Source organism: Diorhabda carinulata, chromosome 1, assembly GCF_026250575.1.
Source record: "Diorhabda carinulata isolate Delta chromosome 1, icDioCari1.1, whole genome shotgun sequence".
NCBI classification, from domain to species: domain Eukaryota; kingdom Metazoa; phylum Arthropoda; class Insecta; order Coleoptera; family Chrysomelidae; genus Diorhabda; species Diorhabda carinulata.
The window spans coordinates 37,831,018-37,851,242 of NC_079460.1; the positions used below are offsets into that span (position 1 = coordinate 37,831,018).

Sequence of the window (20,225 nt, forward strand, 5' to 3'; positions counted from 1 at the left end):
CAAGATTATGTTTTAAAAATTTTTTTTTTGATAATTTTTAAAAGAAAGATAAATTTTGATGTTTCAACTTTTCTTTAAGTCTTTATCAAAATATGATATTGACACTGACAATTTGCTTATTTATATTGATTTATAGATCATCTACATCATGAAAATCAAAATAAGGATAAAATCCTGGGTCCCTACATCTCAAATATATAGCAGTAATCAATTAAATTATTTGTAGTTTCATTAGAGTTTATAAAATAGAGTTATAAATTATTTAGATCTTTTTTATCATTTATAGCTTTTCCATTTTTATGAATGTGAATCATTTCTAAAAATTTTTGGTGTATTAGATTCCGTTCCAAGAATTTTTGAATCTTTATAATTGAATTTATGCTTCTTTGATATTTCATGGTTCGTTAATGCAGTTCTAGTTTTTTTATCGTTTAGATGACCTCTTAGTCTATTTTGTAAATACTGAGATGTTTGCCCTATGTAGACAGCGTCACATTTAGTACAAGGCACGTTTTAGATTTCAATTTAGTGAAATATTTGGATAATGTATTATGTCCTCTATGACTTATACTAATATCATATTGATTGAAATAATTCGATAATTGTTGGGAAAGTCCTTGTACATATGGTAAAAAAAAATGTTTTACGTTTTGATGTTTCTTCTCTGTTTTGTTTTTATATTAATTGTAGTATCTGTTTATCCTTTTCTTGAATATGTTATTTATCATTTTATCTGGATAATTATTTTCTTTCAATGCAGTTTTTGCTTTTTGAATAGCTAAACATCTAAATTCAGGATGTGATAGTTGGATGATCTATCAGCCAAACTTATTATCACTGATCTTTTTTGTGACATAGGAGACAAGAATTGAAGTTTAAAGGGTTTGAAAGATTATATTGTAGAGCTTAAGCAACGAATTTGTCATCGTCTCTGACAACTACTAATGTTAGCTGCATTAGAAAAAATATCTAACAGTCGCCGAAAAATCCTTCACGGTCCGATTCTTAAAAACATAGAAGTGCATGGAGTTCTCGGAATCATATACGGCGAAACTCTGTTAACCAATAAAGGTGAAAAATATTTGTTCATTAACAATATGGAAAAAAATATCATTGTGTAAACATGTGAAAGCATACAGTTTTTTACTAATCATCGACTTCAAAATGTACATTTTGTTCCACTAGTTTTTTGTTTGATACCAAGCGCAAAAATTGACATGCTTATACCTACCAAGATTTATGAAAAGTATGGTCTTTTAATTCATGGCAAATTTTCGTTCATTTTGAAAAGGCTATCCATCTAACATTAAGGTGGATTTGGCCAGATGTTCAAGTAAGCTGCTTGAAAACACTCTCGGCCTGACGTCCAAATGAAGTAGAGGAATGTTTCTTCTCCGATTTAATGTCGTACAAACTAGAAAGTGGACTTTTGGAGTCATGTATCGTCGCAAACGATGTGAGCGGAAAAAGTTGTATCGATTCCAAGAACGACTAATTCATGCAAAATTTAATTCTTTCTGTTACGCAACACATTACTCCATATATGTCTTCCTTGAGAAATTAAAAAAAAGTCAAATTGCAAATATACAAAGTTTTGAAGTTAGTACCAATTTCAAAAACAAATATATTGAAGACTGCGATAATGTTTACTATTATATAAATGTTGCTTTTAAATAATAAACTAGGCAAACTGAAGTGAATAATTTTTTTCTTTTTTGCTTTGATATAAAAACCTGGCGATTCACCTACAGGAATCAAATAAACCCTTTAGTTCTGATGGCACATGTCGAATTAGTAGTGCAGGTAATCTTGTTAAGTTTAATTTACCACCTCTGATGAACTGAACGAAATACTTAGTACAGATCTATAGAAAACCATGAAGATTATAATTGGAATGTGTTGAAATTTATCACATATATCCATCAGTCAATTCATCAGGTTCGTATAATTTAGAACTGGTTTAATAATCAACTGAATTCCCACAGAGCAGTTGTAAATATACTGTTATAAATAGAGTGTGAGTGTTTTCATTTTTCTCGACTCATTATAGACAGTTTAAAGCTTTGTTTGACAAATTGTATCATTTTTGCCCAACATGACCATATTTTATGTTCACAAGTCCCTTTTTTAATAATATATTGTTTCAAAAATGATCATTCTTTTTATAAGGTTTAGATTTAAAATATAATGAACTTAAGGTTACTTTTAGGTTAAACGGCAACTCATATTTTTTTACATACTATTCAAATTCATTCCATACTAGCTAGCATATGATGTTGAAAGGAGAGACACATATAAACAGTGTCTTCTACTTTACAGGGCAATTATGTAATGTGGAATCGTAAAGTCTAGTACGGTTGATACTTTTCTAAAAAACTGCCAACACAAAAAAACTGAGGCGGTATGATGACTCAAGACGATACTCTATCAATAAATCTTTTAATTCACACCTACACAAAAATGTATGAAGAAATAGAATTTTTCCATCTTACTTACTTAGAAAAGTTGTTCACAAGCATTCAAGAATAGCTTTCAGAGTTTTCAAAATAATCGTAGATTACTGTGTATAAAATATAGAAGTTTAGTATTTATTTGTAACAATTGTTTCTTTGTTATCATTACCATTTCTGAGAATGTTCCATTTAACAGAAGTTGTCGAAGCTAATGTTATCTTTAATAAAAAAATATTAGAAATTATTTTGTTCCTTTTTGTATACGCTAGAACTGAAATATGAAGGGTACAAAATTATTTCACCAGAGTGAAAGATTATCAGATTAAAGCTTAGTAGATGTGAAATGAACTATATGCTTCTGGAGTTTTTTTAAGAAATACCTGAAAAATTGGTTATTGAATTTCTATAATATACAATCAAATTTTATATGAATAAAAAATGTAAAAAACGAAGTTTCTGGAAAATTACATCAATAGAAATATTCAGTGTTTACCTAGCTGGAACTTTATTTGTCAGTAAACATAAGTACGTGATATAAATAAAAGAATATTTCAAGAGAAGCCACAAAAACTATATCAAATCACTGCTGTGTATTCTGATCGGATAAATATCCAGCGATAAGACAAATCTATCCACTTTTGTCAAATTATATGATAATTCAATTTGTTTAGACTTTGTGATATATTGGATACAAACTTTGGAGTTTCACTATTTTTTGCAAATTAATCCACAATAACAACAAGAAAAATTGAGAGTTATACAATTTTTCATAGTAGATATATATTTGAAACTGTTTCACTTAATTTGTTCACAAAAGTATTCCAGAATCGGTAATGTACAATTGATTGATTTCTCTAGATCCGATTCAACCACTGATTCATTTTTCCAATTTTGGAACAGAAAATAATCTGAGAAGGTTAAGTGACAATTCAAACATTATTTTACTAATTTTTGCTTGATATCTTTGTTTAAACGTTTATCATTTCTTCTTTTTCAAAATTTTCCGGCAAACATCCGGAAAAATCGACTTCATAACCTTGAATGCAGTTTAAACAATCTTCGTGGTCTTTGGAGCCTTCCGCCTTTTCTATCTGTTATTTTGATTGCATCTCTGGCGTGAAGTGAAGTGAAACTTCGGTGAACACTTAATTGAAATAGTGTTTTTGCTTACAGCATGATCATACTTAAATTTTCAGATAATATGCGATCTATCGCACTTTTTAAAATACATATTATGTCTGTTAACTTTTGAACCGACATTCATCCAGTGCCTATTTGTGAATTCTCTTCTTCCGTCATTCGATTTGGCCGCTCGTTAAGTCTCTGCTAACCAATATTTTACTGTTGTTGTAAATAAAAGTCTCACCCAGAGTAGAATCCAGTTTAGTTTTTAAGTAAATTCTAAAATTAAATTATTGTATCACATAAAGATGCCGATTTCCTCAATTTCCACAAATTCATCGGAAACTTCCCTAATGAGGGTTGCCAAATAAATTGTGTATTCAAACTGTGAACATATGCTTTAAAGGATGTCTTGTCCTTTGTGCAAACAGACAATACATACAAAAGTATCAAGAAACCATAGTTGTAAATTATTTGATAACACCCGGGTAGTTTTTGTGACCAGATCAGGCTAAAAATATTTTTCTTAGAACACCAACATACAAAATTTAAAATGTTCTCTGTTATTGTTACTAAGAAAATTTTTTACTGTGAGTTCATCTTTCGGTTTTTTTAAACGATGTTTTGACCATGGGATATGTGCGTACCTACCTGTCTGTATTTGTTAACAAGTTGATGAGAAAGTTTGTGAAAATTTTTAGTTAAAACAGGCAATTTTTGGGATCAAACAAGGGCTGGAATCTGGTTTATTGCTTGGCGGATAAACTGCAAACTAAGACGCAACTAAACAAATGGAGATTGTACTGTAGTTTAAACTATGGATAATGTTGTAGTTTATGCCAAGAATAAACAAAGTTGCTCTATTTGGCAGGTCACAATTGAAACCACATTTTTTGTTAGTTGTCACCCTCGCAAGAAATATAACTCAACTTTTCCTAGAGAAAAAAATCCGCTCGTATTGATTTTATTGTCTATTTCAGAAAGGTATTTATTCTAAAATAAATGTTGCTCAAGTATCGATATATTTCACTTGTAAAAAGCAAAATAATCTCTTTTTCAGTCCAAAATGTCACTCTTAAGAGACTAGAAACTCCCGTCGCAAACAACTTCTACCTTTTTCGATAAAAAACATAAATTCATTCCCAAGGGTAACATTTTACTTTCGATGAAAAACCCAACACGAGTTACTACTGTTAATTGATTCCATTAATTAACGAGGCTGTTTCAATTCATCAACTAACTAAACTAGACTACCTATCAGTAAAAATAGAAAGAACGGAAAAATAAAAGAATGAAAAGCCCGGGTAATAGATTATTTCGTTTTTCCCCGATTTTCCACTTTAATCACGGCACTTCTAAATGAACACTGCTACTTCATTTTTCCAAGTTGGCTTCTTACTTATTTTTTGCTGAGTCTTTACAAAAGATACCGAAATTTCTATAAATGCAGAGCTATAATAAATAATGGAAACTCCTTACCTTTGCTACACCATCGAACTTTACTATTTCGGACATTTAAATTTCCTTTAACGGTATAATGTATACACAAATATTTATTGTTTATAGAAATTCAAATATCTACAAACCGCTTCCTATTCCGGGAGGTTTAACTATCGATATTTAGAAAATTCGCATTTAAATATGCATAATATAAATATGGCATTTTTATTCAATATAAATATAGAGAAATTAATCAATGATCAATTTTAATTTCCACCATTGGGTAACGCTGCCTTTTTTTAATATAGTGTGAATTCTTTGCGGCATTGTTTAATTGAACCTTCTGGTGGAAACATATCCCATATATCATGACGTTTCTATTGTTAATAAATCATATGATGATCATACTATAAGTGGGATACCGAAGTCTATTCAGTTCAAGACTTTTCTAGGTGTGTGACATCCCCCTACATTATTAGTACAAATTATCTCCAAAATGTCCAGCTATTTATTTGTACAGGTCAGTCCTTTATACAGTTTCCGTAAACAATTCGGTGACATCCAGCCCTAGTCCATGATCGATATCGGAAACTCGATGAAATAACTCGACTTCTGCTATTTCCAATACCAGCTTCGAATTGGGCCTTGTTTAATCACTTTTTAGCATCCAATTAATTAGAAATTTTCTTTTGTAATCGATTTTTTCTGTTTCTTTTTATAGTGGTTTCTTTTCTAGCTTTCAACATTATTATCAATTTTAAATACTAATATTTAATTGTTTTAGTGCTACAATTCATTTCCTATCGTTTTTATCAAATGTGTAAATCCCCAAATCCCATTTTGCGAGTTTCCATATGAGCACTTAATTCAAGACAATTAATTTTTTTAATATAACGGAGCTTTCAGTTGATTAGTTAAGTAGTTGAGTATCTAACTATATGCCTCTCACTTTGATTGTGTTAAATATAATTGCAGATTCCAAATTCGATTTTCCAGAACTAAAAAAGTTTATAAGCCGCGTAATGCTTTCTAGATTCTGTTTGCTATTGTTTATTTATTCCTTTTTTTCCCTAATTATTCTCCTGTCCTCTGTTCTTGCCTACCTCCTGAATCCTATTGTAGCATTGACAAAGCTACTGTGCCTTGGCTTGCTCTCCACAGATCTCCTAGCCATATTATTTTTTGTTTCTTATTTTTTCAATTATATCTTCCTCCCCACAAGCTCCTCCTTTATTTCATAATTCATACGTCATCTGTATTCATTTTCATCAATCTTGATTGGTCCTAATATTAATTTTATAAGCTTTCTTTCCGTTACTCTCGACTTTTCTTCTTCTCTTTTTATCGTTATTATTGTTTCAGCGCCGTACTAGTATCGGCCTTATTATTGTTTGGTAAATATTAACTTTGGACTTCGAATTTTTCATTTGCTTTTTAAAATCTGGTTTACATGATGTGGTCTATTGGGTCTATAAATCAACTTTAGTAACACTCGACTCAAATTTTCTTTCACGTCTTCTATATACTGTACCAAGTGGGGTTTTGTGGGATAAAACTAGACAGAAGCAGCAAAATCAGCGAAATACATTGGTTGTGATAATGATATTTAATCAATCAATTAATGTTATATCTACGAGGGTTGTTTTTCACAATCGAACAATGTAGTATCAATGTGTTTTGGCACCAAGTTTTCACGCGATTTATCACCTAATGACTTTTCTTGTTCCTCACTGTCGAAAAAAAGATGCGCGGACAGCGATTTTCATCATCTCAAGAAGCTGTTGAATATTTTCCACACCATGTTGATACAATGTAAGCTTCAGAGTGGGAAAAATGTTTCCAAAACTGGTTTGAGCGTATACAAAAATGTATAGATCTTAAAGGGGAATCTTTCGAAAAGAATCCACACGCGTAATTTTTATTTCTAAATATGATAAGTAAGTAAGTTCGATAAAATAAGGATTCAAATTATGACACAATAGGCAAACCTACAGTATTCAATGTAAGTTGATTTATACATTCGAAGCATAAATAGTTGAAAAATATTAAAATTTCAGTTAAAAAAAATTGGAAAACCAAAAAAACATTTCATAAACATAGAAAGATATAAGTAGGTGCAAACAGAAAATGTAGAGGAACTATTAGGTTTTAACAATTAGTTGAAAAATCGGCTATTGGGTGAAGTTGAAATTCAAGTTTACATTTTCAAAAAAGTGTGATTTTTTTAATTACTCAAGTAACATATCGGAGTTTGTTTGATCATATTTTGAAACTTAAAGACTAGTAATATTTACCTACCTACAACACTTTAAAAATGCCTCGTAGTTTATAATAACAATATTACAGCTTACTGCGACAAGGTAGAATTCCAGATATTGTCCTAGTGTTGATGAGACCCCAAGCTCTAAACCGCGGTTTATGTGTTACGCGTTTCTCCTTATAATTTCGACAAATGAGTCGAAAGAAATGTAATTAATATTCGAAGGAAATGTTATTGATATTATCGCAGCATGTAGCTACCATAATAATGGTCGTTTTTTCTCCGAGAAACGGTTAGAGACTGTTTGATAATTTTCTAGTGATAGTAATCATCTATTTATAATTGTTTAAGAACACCTGAAAGATTTCAATTATCATTTGACAGCCTTCAGAAGTTTGTATAGCTTTGTATACTCATTTGTACAGAAAGTCATCAATAATTGTCAATTAACCAGATTATTAATCGAATCTTAACTGTTTGAAGGGGTTCCATTTTGCAAAGTTTATTAAAGAAGTTGGCTGTGCCTGAATTAATGTATACATCATTTAGTCGCATTCTACTTTAGAAAACGTTGCATAGGGAAGAAGGACGTTGATTAATTAATCACTGGAAATATTTACTTTGTTACATAAACTGCCTTGGAAATTAAACTGATTCTGAAATATTCGTAAACACTTTCATATTTGTGTGTGCGACAAACTTGTTAAGATATTTGGTGTAATCAACATTTCCAATTTAATTGAGACTAACTCAGAGAATGTAGAAGCTAAAAGGAGCACGAACAAATATTTTAATAGTGAAAATAAGTTAAACAATTATTTATAATTGTGATTATACGCAAAAATATGATTTTGTATTAATTTGTTTATTGTGTTGCGTTTCTTTTTTTTTATGTGGGCAGCATTGATAAGCACAATCTTGATAAAGGATGAGAAATTTTTGATTTTCCTTTTGATTTCGTGAATACGGCTCTGTTTATTTAGACCTCATTCTTTTTTGGTAATTTGATACAGACTCCGAAATATTTCTTATATATTGTTCTTAATTAGGATGATATATTCAATAAATCTTATTTAGTCACAGTTGCCCAGGAGTATATTTGCCCCTCTCAGCCCTTATGCATTACTCCAGTAACTGATATTTTCCCTATCTACGAAGTGTTCATCCGCCCCTATTTTAACAAGTCTGTCTGTTAGTTGGTTTGATTTGTCCAGGTATTTCTAAACCAGCTATACCCGATAATAGTTAAATCCACTTTCAAATAATATATGGAAATTTGGAAGATATAAAATCGCTTCAAGTGATGCCGTTGGACAAGATTCATTCTCGTTGTGTTCAGTTCTAGCGCTCCCTATGTGATTATTAGTCTCATTGGTGTATTTTAGTTACTCTTCTATCAATCGTTGACGATACCTCAATATCGGTAGTATTAGCAGCATCAGTTTCTACATGTAAAACTTTTTTAAACTCCCTCCCTGTGTTTCCTCCATGAATCAATCTCTCTTTATTTGTTGTATTGAAAATTATACAATTTTACTTCGATATAATGGATGCATAATAAATTTTAAGCAACATTCTGTCGTATTTATGTCTGAAATTTATCATCTCAAGTAACGTGAAAAGAATTTCTCTATGCTTAAACTCTCAATTTACATTTAAGGATCCTTCCAGACAGTTTCACGTCGTGTAATACGTATAAAAGAGCAGGAATTCCCTCATATATTTGATGCTAAAATTTCATATAAAAAGTCTGTGTCAAACGAGGAAAAAATCATAATAGAGCAAACCCTAGTTTCAGAGCACACTTGACCTAGTTAATGTCGGACTCAGTCTGGCAATCGACTTTAGCGATGCGGCTTTTACAAACCAGCTGCGCTTTCTCTTTCTAAAAGTACAATAGACTAGATATTTCGATTAAAAATTATGAAGATTTATTAACATTAGGGTTGTTATTACAGAAGAGACATGTGACACGGACATAATTCATTCATTACAGGTATATCAGTTTCAATGGCACAGATGAATTACTATAAAAATGCAGAATCATCTACACCTGTCATGTCAAAGATACAGCTCGCTACCAAAATCTATTCAGTTAAATATTCTACGTAGAAAGAACCGTGCTCTCCCATTATTTATTTTGCAGATTTTTAGGGGGCACTCAATGTGGACTAACTTCAATATATTTTCCGAGCTTTCGAATACTTATGTATACATCGTCTGAGACTGAAATTATTTGTCGTTTCATTAGAATTTACAAACTAGAGTTATGAATTTTACTTATGTTATTCAAGTCTTTTTTATCATTTATAGCTTTATATCATATTTATTGAAATAAATCGATAGTTGTTGGGAAAGTCCTTATACTTCTGATTTTTAATTGATTTTAGTGTCTGTTTATCCTTTTCTTGAATATTATTTATCATTTTTTCCGGATAATTATTTTATTTTAATGCAATATTTTTGTAATTAGCAATCGTCGAGTAAAAATAAATACGTGAGGTAGCTAGAAAGAGTTATACGCAAGGTGGGTGCCACTATTGCTTGATGCTGCTCAGAATTTCGCTCTCATTAAAAATTCACAGCAATTTTTGGAAATCTCCAAACGTAATAAAAGTTAATTTTTCTGTCGAAATGTCACGGTACACCATTATATCCTAGAAACCAAAAATACAGTCGTAGCATTGGATTTCCCAAGTGATAACTCAGTTTTTGGCAATATATTAATTGCCACGGTGTTTGGAAACTCCATGAGTGTAATCTTTATTTGTGAATTAGAAAAATGGGAAACTGAAGCTACTATTATGCTGTTACTGAAACGTTCTATGCCGGACTTATGAGAAAACGATCGCATTTGTTGAAAACAAATAGTTTTTACCATGGTGACAATAAGCTTTTCCATACGTCCACTATTGGTGACACGATTAATTATTTCAGAAACAAACGCGTTTTTCTGGAAAGATTATTATTTGGATGAGAAAAAATTCGCTGGACTAAGTATGTAAACTTGAACGGAGATTATGCTGAAACATTTACAGTAAAGTAAATTTTTCCGTTAATACGTAGCAGCTTTCGGTGAAAATTCCCTTTCTAAGTTTTTAATATTCTATCAACGACTTTATAATTCATATTTCGTTATATTACAACAGTTTTAATTTACGGAATATTATGCTTTTTTAAATAATTACTTCCTGCCTCACGACCAATTTATTTACAATTTGATAAAAACATATGTCAACATAATAGTGTGGTGTTCGCCTTAAATTTTTGTGTAAATTTAATTAACTTACCAAACACAACATATTCTTAGAAATGAGTCAATATTATTGGAATTCTTATATATTTTCCAAATAAATAAAATATAGTTTACATAACCCAAAAATAACATTATGTAAAATAAAATTCAAGAAACGATTTCTTCAACATTTTGCACATTTTTTTTAGTTTGATGCCACTAGGAATGTCAATTTTCACTAGGAGTATTCAGAATGTTCAAGAGTTTCAAGTTTTCATAGTTGTTTCATCCTAAACTTGGTAGACTTCTTTTCATATGTTTTTCTCAAGCTTTGTCTCACAGGAGGATACTTTTGGAGGACTTCTCTACTTTAAGTATATTTAACTCCATCTTTGTTACTGGTTTACTGGCACTCACATAATCCAAAGATTCGCGAATGGATTGAGTTCTGGAATTTCTCAAAGGCCTTTGATCAACAGTGTAGCTTCTCCTTTAGGATTAATTTCACACTTATTGAACATCAACGCGATGCTCACTCTCTAATCTACGATCAGAAGATATCATTGTCGATAGGAATAGGTTAAATATCTAAGAGCCCCTTTCCAACAAGGACCAACATTCTGAATAGGAATTGTTGCCTACATTTTAGTTTGCTTACTAATTTGGATTGACTAGAAAAATGTAGTTAAATTTTAAAATCTGTGGTTCTTAAAATAAGAAAGACAGACTAACGTATATCGTACATATTTTCTTTATTGTTTGATGTTCTATAAATAGTCTAATGAAATGATCATTCTCATGACATCCGAAAGGCAATCTTGCATTTTTTAATCCTGATTCTAAATTACACTCTCAATTAAATTGAATGGATTGTTCACAATTTCGATGTAAGGATCTGCCTTAAGTTATCAACTGTTCCGAAAGAATCCTGTTTTCCATTATAACCACTTTATTTCCTTTAGCGGCTTTCAAATAAAAATTATCCTTTTTTCCAACTCTTGTCTGTGCTTATATATTTGTAGTGGATTTTGATTGAAAATTTCAAATGTTCTTTTATTTCACCAAGATTTCAAGTAGGCACTGCAAAATTCAAAGCTTCGATCAATATTACTTTTTTGTCAGTATTTGGAATGGTTTTTAATATTAATATTTGAAGAAAATTATTTAGTCCAAAATTCCTCAGCTCTTTCTACAAATAGGATAGTTTATTTTCAAACTATGAATCCATTATTTCAAACATCTTTCTTTGGAGCTCATATCATTTTCAAAATCGTAAGCGCAGTCTTAAGTTATGCTTCACCTAACCAAAGAAAAAAAAATTGCTTTGATACCTTTCAATCCTCTTTACACGAGAGGATTGGAAAGAATATATAGCAAAGTGGGTTTAAAATTGGTTTATAAATTCAACAACACATTAAAACAATTGTTAAGTATATTGGGCAGACTAAGAGATGCGTTATTGTCCGGTTTAAAGAACACATAGTTCATTTGAAATAAGGATGGACCGGAAAATCAGGTATTGCCGTTCACGTTGCCAGTCACAATCACTGCATAAATATTAATAATAGAAAAAGGTTAAAAATTGTATCCAATAATAAATTGGATACATTTGAGAGCATTGAAATTGCTAGATGTAAGAGTAGCTTAAAATGGGAACAAAGGGCCAATTCCTTACAGCTCACTCTTTAGTTTAGTAGTCAAAGAATAATCATGAATATTCCCGCCAAGGAGTTTTTCCGCTGGAATTAATTTTTCGTGGGAGGTGGCTTATTGGTAGGAAAATGACTATGACTTCAAATTGTTGACTGACAAGTACATTATAAATTTTTCGACATGTGGAAGCCTTTGGTTTGCCGTAAACAAACAAAAATGTCTTCTCAGAATTTGTATCTTTCAAAACAGTCACAAAATGTTATGTTTTAAATTAACGTTTCAAACTTACTATAGTGAAATGAGTTGCACATGTTTTATTGCTATAGAAGAAATATTGAATGTTTCCATTACATAATCATTATTTCAACTTCAAGTTTGTTCTAGTGTGAATCTTGGTTAATATTCTACTCTTTTTGAATCAAATATTATCTTCATATTCAAAACTATTCTACACTCAAAGTTGATTATTTCCAACGAAAAACGTTTCAAACACTCCCAGTTGATTTCCAGGCACGCGACTCCGATGGGATTAATAATTTTCAGGCACATTCCGAGTAGATTTTGTAAGAATTGAAGGGTTTATTGATTGATAAAACGACACAATGGCCGAATTAGACAGAATTAATAGATCGTATACATACAAACGCATCCCGTTTATGTCGATCGTGAAAGTGAAATTGGTTTTTTTCGTTATATATGAGTTCGGGCTCGATTAACTAAGGACAATAAACAAGGCTACAATCGATAATATTTGCTCAACAAGTTTTTATTAGCATGGTATGTATGTACGAGTATCTCTGTAACGGAATCTTTTAACGTGATTTTTACCCACTTTAACAAGTCGGATTGAGTTGCAATTTGCACACTTATCAGGGACCGATAAAAAAACAATTTTTTGATGAATTTGTTCGATTATACTATATACTTAGTTACCAGGATTAAAGTTTACTAGCTTCATTTGTATATTAAGGGATGTTTGAACTCGTTTCTCGGTCGGCGTAATTTGGAAATATGTACACTTATTAAAGATGTGTGAGAATATAATATTATAAATCATCCTCTGCCACTATCACCAAAAGAGCATGTGACGGAATCTTATTTTTAGCTACTTCAAATGATCTAATAAAATAATACTTTACACGCTTGACAAGAATCGATGACAATGCTATAATTTCATACACTGTTTGATAACAATGCTAAAAGACTATTGATGCTGTTCAATAGCCATGTCGTTTCTGTCTTAATGGCTCCCACATCCCCCCAGTGCCGCTCCTGAAGCAGCATCTTGCATTTCGGAAACAAGGAGAAGCTACAAGGAGCCTAATCGGGTGAATAGGGCGGGTGATGGTTGAGCTTCGGGCCAAAAACTCACGTACAACAAGTGAAGTATGAACTTTCCCATTATAGAGGATCCATGCCTCATGTGGAAAATCCGGTTGAATTCTGGCTACACGAGCTCTGAGACGTCTCAAAACTTCAAAGTAAAAATTTTCGTTCACGGTTGGGAAAGTTTACCTCTGCTTCCATCCAATCTTCACAGCAGTCAATTGTTTTGAGGATTGACAACTGGTCAGCTATCATTCTGACTGTCAATCTACGGTCTTTTAGAATTCGTTTAACATTTTCATCAGAACTCGATGTCGACGGGCGTCCTGGGCAATAGTCTCCTTTTACTTCTTCTCAGTCTTCCCGGAACCTTTTTAAATAGTTGTTCACGGTTGGTTTCGCAGGAAACTTGATGTTGATGCGCTGTTCCTAATTCAGAGAGAGCTCGATGCCTATTTACATCAGCAGTGCAGCCTAGCGGCGTCTGTAACTTGCCAAATAATGTTATTATTCAACATTTATACGTATTTTCTGAACAAACCTCGTAGGACTAAGTTGAACAAAGAGACTTCAGGAGAAATATAATTACAAGAGATAGGAATAATGCATAAGCCAGTGCAAATATGTACTAGGATCTTGACAAAGGTTTTAACAGGTTATTGCCACACGACTGGATGCCTCAAGAATTCAGAGTAGTGGAAGAAGTCAACTGCAGATTCTGCGGGTTTAAAGAAGAAAAAACTATTTATATACTTGCTAAATATAATGCTGGGCTTGGCATTTGGAAGCATACAGGATAGAACACGAAGACTTCCTTAAACTAAAACTTGGAAAACTTAGCTCTTAGCTTTATTCTAGCGGATGGTTATGTGGCATTCATGCGTTGTGGTGGAGTCATGGCCAGCAACTTGTTGAGAAAGTTGTGGAGAAAAAAATACAAGAAAGAAAGCAGCTCTAGCTACAACCAAAAATGATTTATTTTATTCATTCTCTTCCCAAATGAAGAAGTACAAATTTATTTACTGAGAATTTGTTGCCATTAGAAAGTGGTAGATGAGAATCTGGAAATGAAATTTTGCTACATAAATAGAACAGAAAAAAGAGAGCAGTCGAGAAATTGTTTTCCCTGGTTCTGCAAAGACGTACCGCACTGAACGAAAAATATTTGATGAAAAACCTAACGATTGGTACTCTCTTATAGTTGGTTTTCTTTATGCCGTTCTATATTGGTATTCTTTTTAATACACCTTCAGCTTATCATAATAATTCTAATTTTTTTTTTTCATTCATATTGTTTTTTTGTGTCTGCGATTTTTCAAAAATTCCAATTTTCTTTTTATATATTCAAGTATTGCTCGTTCTCACAACATTAATATTAGTTCAATTTCAAAAATTTCAATTTCATCTTTCCTGTATCTGCATCTAGCGGCTGATAAATGAACTTCTACCCGACTACAGATTTAATTCCATTTTGCGGAAAAAATCTCGCCACTAACGACAATTCCATTATAGAAATATTCTCCTTGTCACGGTGTCAAATAACGCCAAATTGTGAAATATCTACAGAGGTCAGCGAAGCTACCGCTTTCCCGCTGATATTATTATCTTAGTAAACACAATTTACGTGATAAATGGAGAATGAAACAGTAAAATATCAATTTAATATCCTCTGTTATTTGTACCACAAGCAGTATCATTATTTTATATACGCTTTGCCCCGGTCATTAAGAGGAATAATTAGGGATTTTGCATATTGCAAGGTTTATTGGATATAAAATAAAATATTAATTCATCCGAGTCTATCGTTTGGTTCATAAAACCTGACAAAAATGAAAAATTAAGACATTCGTTAATGGTCTAACATAATAGCCGTTAACTATGACAAAGAGATTTCTATTGCGTAGAATAAACCTTTAAAATAAGAATAGTGACTGTAGAAAGAAGAAAACAAAAAGTTTATTGCATCATTTTTGAATTAGTATCACATATTACGTGCCCTTGCATCGATTTCTTCTGCACATTCTGGCACAATAAAAATAAAGTTTCGTTTGCAACTAAATACATTTGATCCCATATTTCAGTGAATCTGATTGACTCATCTAGATTTCTAGGAGGAATTTTGGACCAATCTAGCTACGTGAGAGCGTGAGCGCATTAATAGCACTTCGATAAGGCAAGCTGTCAAACCACGGCCTCAAATCAGAACTAGGTAATATGAGCCTCCAAGCTAATGCCACGCCATACCATGACAGATCGACCACCATACCATAACAGACCCACCACCACATCGTAACAGCCTCACCACCATATCGTAACAGCCCCACCGCCATACCATAACAGACTGTCCGCCATATTTTCTGCAATGTTACATTGATTCAATCAGGCTTTTTCTTCATACTATGGTTGGTTTTTGTTCTACACATTGATTGTGATATAGAGTGCTATGGATTGCAAGAATTTCCTCATGATCTTCTCCTGTTTTTAATCCTCTGAATTTTTGATATGATATTTATAACCATCAGAATCATAATAAAATCACGCTAATTACTACATCCTATTTTACCAATAACCAAATTTTTTGACTTCCGGTTCACCTTTTTGAACTGGATGTGAATATAAAAAAAATATCGTATTTCTTCGTTCTACTTAACATCAAAAGGCAGTTTCCATTGCGAATGAAAATAAATGTAATAAGCTCTCATTTCCTAAAATAAGCTCTCTAAAATAATACCTTTGATTTAATTTATAAATAAATTTGGACCTCAACAAATCTGATTAATGGTAAAACTAGAAGTACTAAACCCTAAATCGAACAGATACGTAAGTACAGCCAAATAAACCCTTCTTTACAATGGATACCAGTTCTTTTATCCGAAAAGTATATAATTAATTCCTTTTTCAAAAAATTGTTCCACAAATAGATTTCAATAAAACAGAAAAAATCATCGACCATCTCGAATAGTAGAATTATTTAGCAGTAATTTAATCAATAATCCACTGTGTCATCATCTTCGTCGTAATAGAGAGAATAACTTTGGAATGTTATGAAAAGGAATCAAAAAGAGACCAAATAAATCCCACGAAACTAAAAGTTTCTCTTCTTATTCTTTCCAAACTTAAAGACGGGAAGATTTATATCCACAATCTTATGAAGAGACAGCTGCAAAACCAAAGGATAATCACATGAGACTTTTTTAATATTGTTTAATAAAATCCATTTTTGATGTGCTCCGTAGTTCTAATCTCAAATATTCAATAAATGTTCAAAAATAAATGAAAATAATTTTAGAATTTCAAAAAATGAAATTGAAAAATATTTTAAATTGGTGGCTGATTGCTGAATATATGAAACTAAGCTGTAAATCGTTTACTAAAATATTCACCCTTATGTTCTAGCATTGCTGTTTCTAACATGTATAATATTTATAAACAATATAATATTAGAAAAAGCTCTGATAATGCAGACTCAATTATTATGGAATAGATAAAACACTTTTTGTAGGAACATACAAAAATGGCAAATTTCATCGTTTTCAATATACAATATATAATACTTGTATACTGAAATCAAAGATTATCTGTTTTTAGATAGATTGACGCCATCTAGGAGTCTAAATCTTAAGCAATAATATACAAAAATATTGGTAAATTTCAATTTTATTCATAGCGCTAAATTTTATTGTCGGTTGTTCATACTACTAACTCAAAACGAGTACTCCTTAAACTTATCTTTTTAATTTATTTTGAAAAAATTCCTATTTTTAATGCCCATTTTTTTAATAGCGTCCTCCTCCAATTTTTGCACTGTTACGTAATCGTAACTTAATTAAGGTAGTATAATACTTCATTCAGCAGAATAATATTCAACTGACTAATGCTTATACAAGGAATATGAAAAGTAATTTGATTTAGAGAATAATTTCACAATTATTAAATTAAATATGTACTACTCTTCTCGACCTGCCAACAATTTGTTTTTGAGAAGTAATAATCTGACGCAAGTGAAAGAGGACCTGGACACTGGGTACGGAAACTGCACCATAAGTTACAACTGTAAAATTTTTAGCAGCTGAATTCAAGCTGACGACCAGTGTTTGGAACGTCCAAAAACTACTAAAACCAGCGATATAATCGAAGAAGTGGTACTGGACGGACATCGGTTTAAGATTATAAGGAAAAAAGAGGCTATCTGAATATCAAAAACAGGGATTCACCTTATACTGACTGGAGAATTATGCAAGCGTAAGATATCCGCGCGTTAGGTACCGCGTCTACTCACTTCGGACTTCGGGCGCATTCGAATAAATGAGTCTGATTCTCATAAAATGAAATCTGGATCCACCACTACCCTCCTAGAACGGAAAATTGATCAAGACAATCGATTGTAAAGGGAGAACCTCCTTAGAAAAAGGCAAAAACGATTTCATCGGCCCACAGTCATTGGGTTGTGTTCATCGACTATTTTATAAAATGGTAAAACAATAAAAGGGGGTTATCACACATCATTACTTGATAAGACAAATAAAGAAATTACAAAACGCGACTACTTTCAAAGGAAAATTAAGTGGTTACCTATCAGAAAAAAGCATCATCTCGTACTTGGCTAAAATCACTAATTACACTTCGAATTGGTTGACTACTCAAGATATTCCCCAGATCTGACCCCCATCGCCTTTTTACTGTCTCGTAACCTTCAATTGCACTTACAGTGTTAAAAAGGTTAGAGCATCGAAGGACTAAGTATATAGACTTAAAAAGAGACTGCGTTGAAAAATATAAATGGTAATGTGACAAAATATCAAACAACCTTCGTAAATTTCCATTAAAATTACGTAGACATGTTCTGTCAAATAATTATGAGATGCTGGATTATATTTTATTTCTCCATTTCTCCTTTCTAATAATTGTTGTGATTTCACTGTTTTCACTTCATTTTCTACTGACTACACTCTATATTTGTGAAGATAATTATAAAAAATATAGTTTTATTTCCTTCGTATTTTTTAATCTCTAAATACAAAGGTAGCTACAACACATTTTGTACTATATTACGGAGACATCTATTACGTTTTAATCTTCAACAAAAGATAACTTACACCAACAGAACAAGCCTTATTTTGTGTACAACAAAAAATAATTATAATGCTTAAATTAAAATGTAATCTCCGGAAATTATTCAAAGTTTTTTTCTTAATTTCTGCAGTACATTTCGCTATTATTTTCGGAACAAAAGCGAATTTGCTTCGCACATGAAATTTATTTCTCTCGTTCTCATGGGGAATATGGTAAGCAATTTTAATTTCACAATAAATTAATTACAAGTTGCTATTTCAACTAAATTAGCAGCAGTTATACACTAAACACACTAAAACTTTATTAGAAAGAAACTCAGATGACTAAGTACAAGTCTAATTGGTTGCGAAACACGTCAATATATCGATTGAGTTTACTCAAAATTGGCAATTTGATGTTTTCGGGAGTTTAAAAGTTCTTCAATATTCTCATTACTATATAGTTTTCCATAAGTTCCTCAACCAATATCGTGAGTAAATAGTATGGTCATTGGATGTAAATAAGAGTAAACATAGTGAAATATTTAAATAAAATAAATTCAATTTTTAGCTGCTTTCATCGTATTCGTATTTCACAGGACTCTTCCAAAGCTTTTATTTTCCATATACCATTGGATTTTTACTCTAACGGATTTCTCTATAACATCAAGTATTCTCCCTTTCTCCTAGCCCCATATCACACTCACAAAATATGTTGTAAGTATATATGAGATGTCATAAAAATATGGGGAGTTAATTATAATATACTTCGCTGCATATACTTCATCTAGTATATTTCATATCCTTATGCGTTGAGAATAGCAGTGACAAGTTTCCGCCCGTTTCGGCTTGTTTGTCTGCTACTAGAGCATAAATATATATACAAATATAAATACATAAATTTTGAACAAATCTTTATATTTGTATCAGGTTGAAAAGATGTGCTAAAAAGGCTTCAAAAATAGATGAATTCGCAAAACTGTTTGTTCAAATAACGAATTGAGGTACTGGATTTTTGACATTATTTCTGACATTAATTAAGCCACAACATACTATAAACATAAAACCTCGTATATATTTTTTTGTATTCATTTTTTTATCATCCACCCTCTTTCTATGATGAGTTTGCCGTATTTTGCTCAGAATTTTAACTTTCCCACTGTTAATCTGTTCCATCATAGATTACATATTTCACGATCATAGAATTTGAGTCTGATTTAGACGATATAATTGTTGTCTTATAAATGCTATATAAACTACAGAACAATAGAAAAATCATTGAAAAAGAAGGTAGATAGGAGCAAAACCAATTATTGGGACAACCTACAGCAGGTTGATACACACCTGGGAGCATATGAAATAGAAGATGAAGATCTTTGGAAGCTACGGTCATCCGACATTCTGGATTATCTAAAAGAAGTAGGATAAACAGATTAGCTGTAAACACTGGTTTCCCGAATATCGCATCAAGAAAGGGAGACACAATAGAACCTTTGGGTATCAATAGATAAATATATACATGTTGACTGCCGTATTTTGCCCAGAATTTTAACTTTCCATCTGTCCATCATATGATTAAGAAATCATATTTCACAATCATAGGTTTTGAATCTGATTTAGACGATATAATTATTGTCATATAAATGCTATTGCTGAAGCGATATCTTTCTTCTATTTTATAGATT

At 31.6% G+C, this 20,225-nt stretch overlaps 1 protein-coding gene across 1 annotated transcript in view; it reads left to right on the forward strand.

Moving 5' to 3' along the window:
* LOC130892352 (zwei Ig domain protein zig-8-like) overlaps nt 1-20,225 on the forward strand; it is a 468,122-nt gene that overhangs the window by 400,013 nt on the left and 47,884 nt on the right. The gene's annotated exons all lie outside the window — the stretch shown is intronic.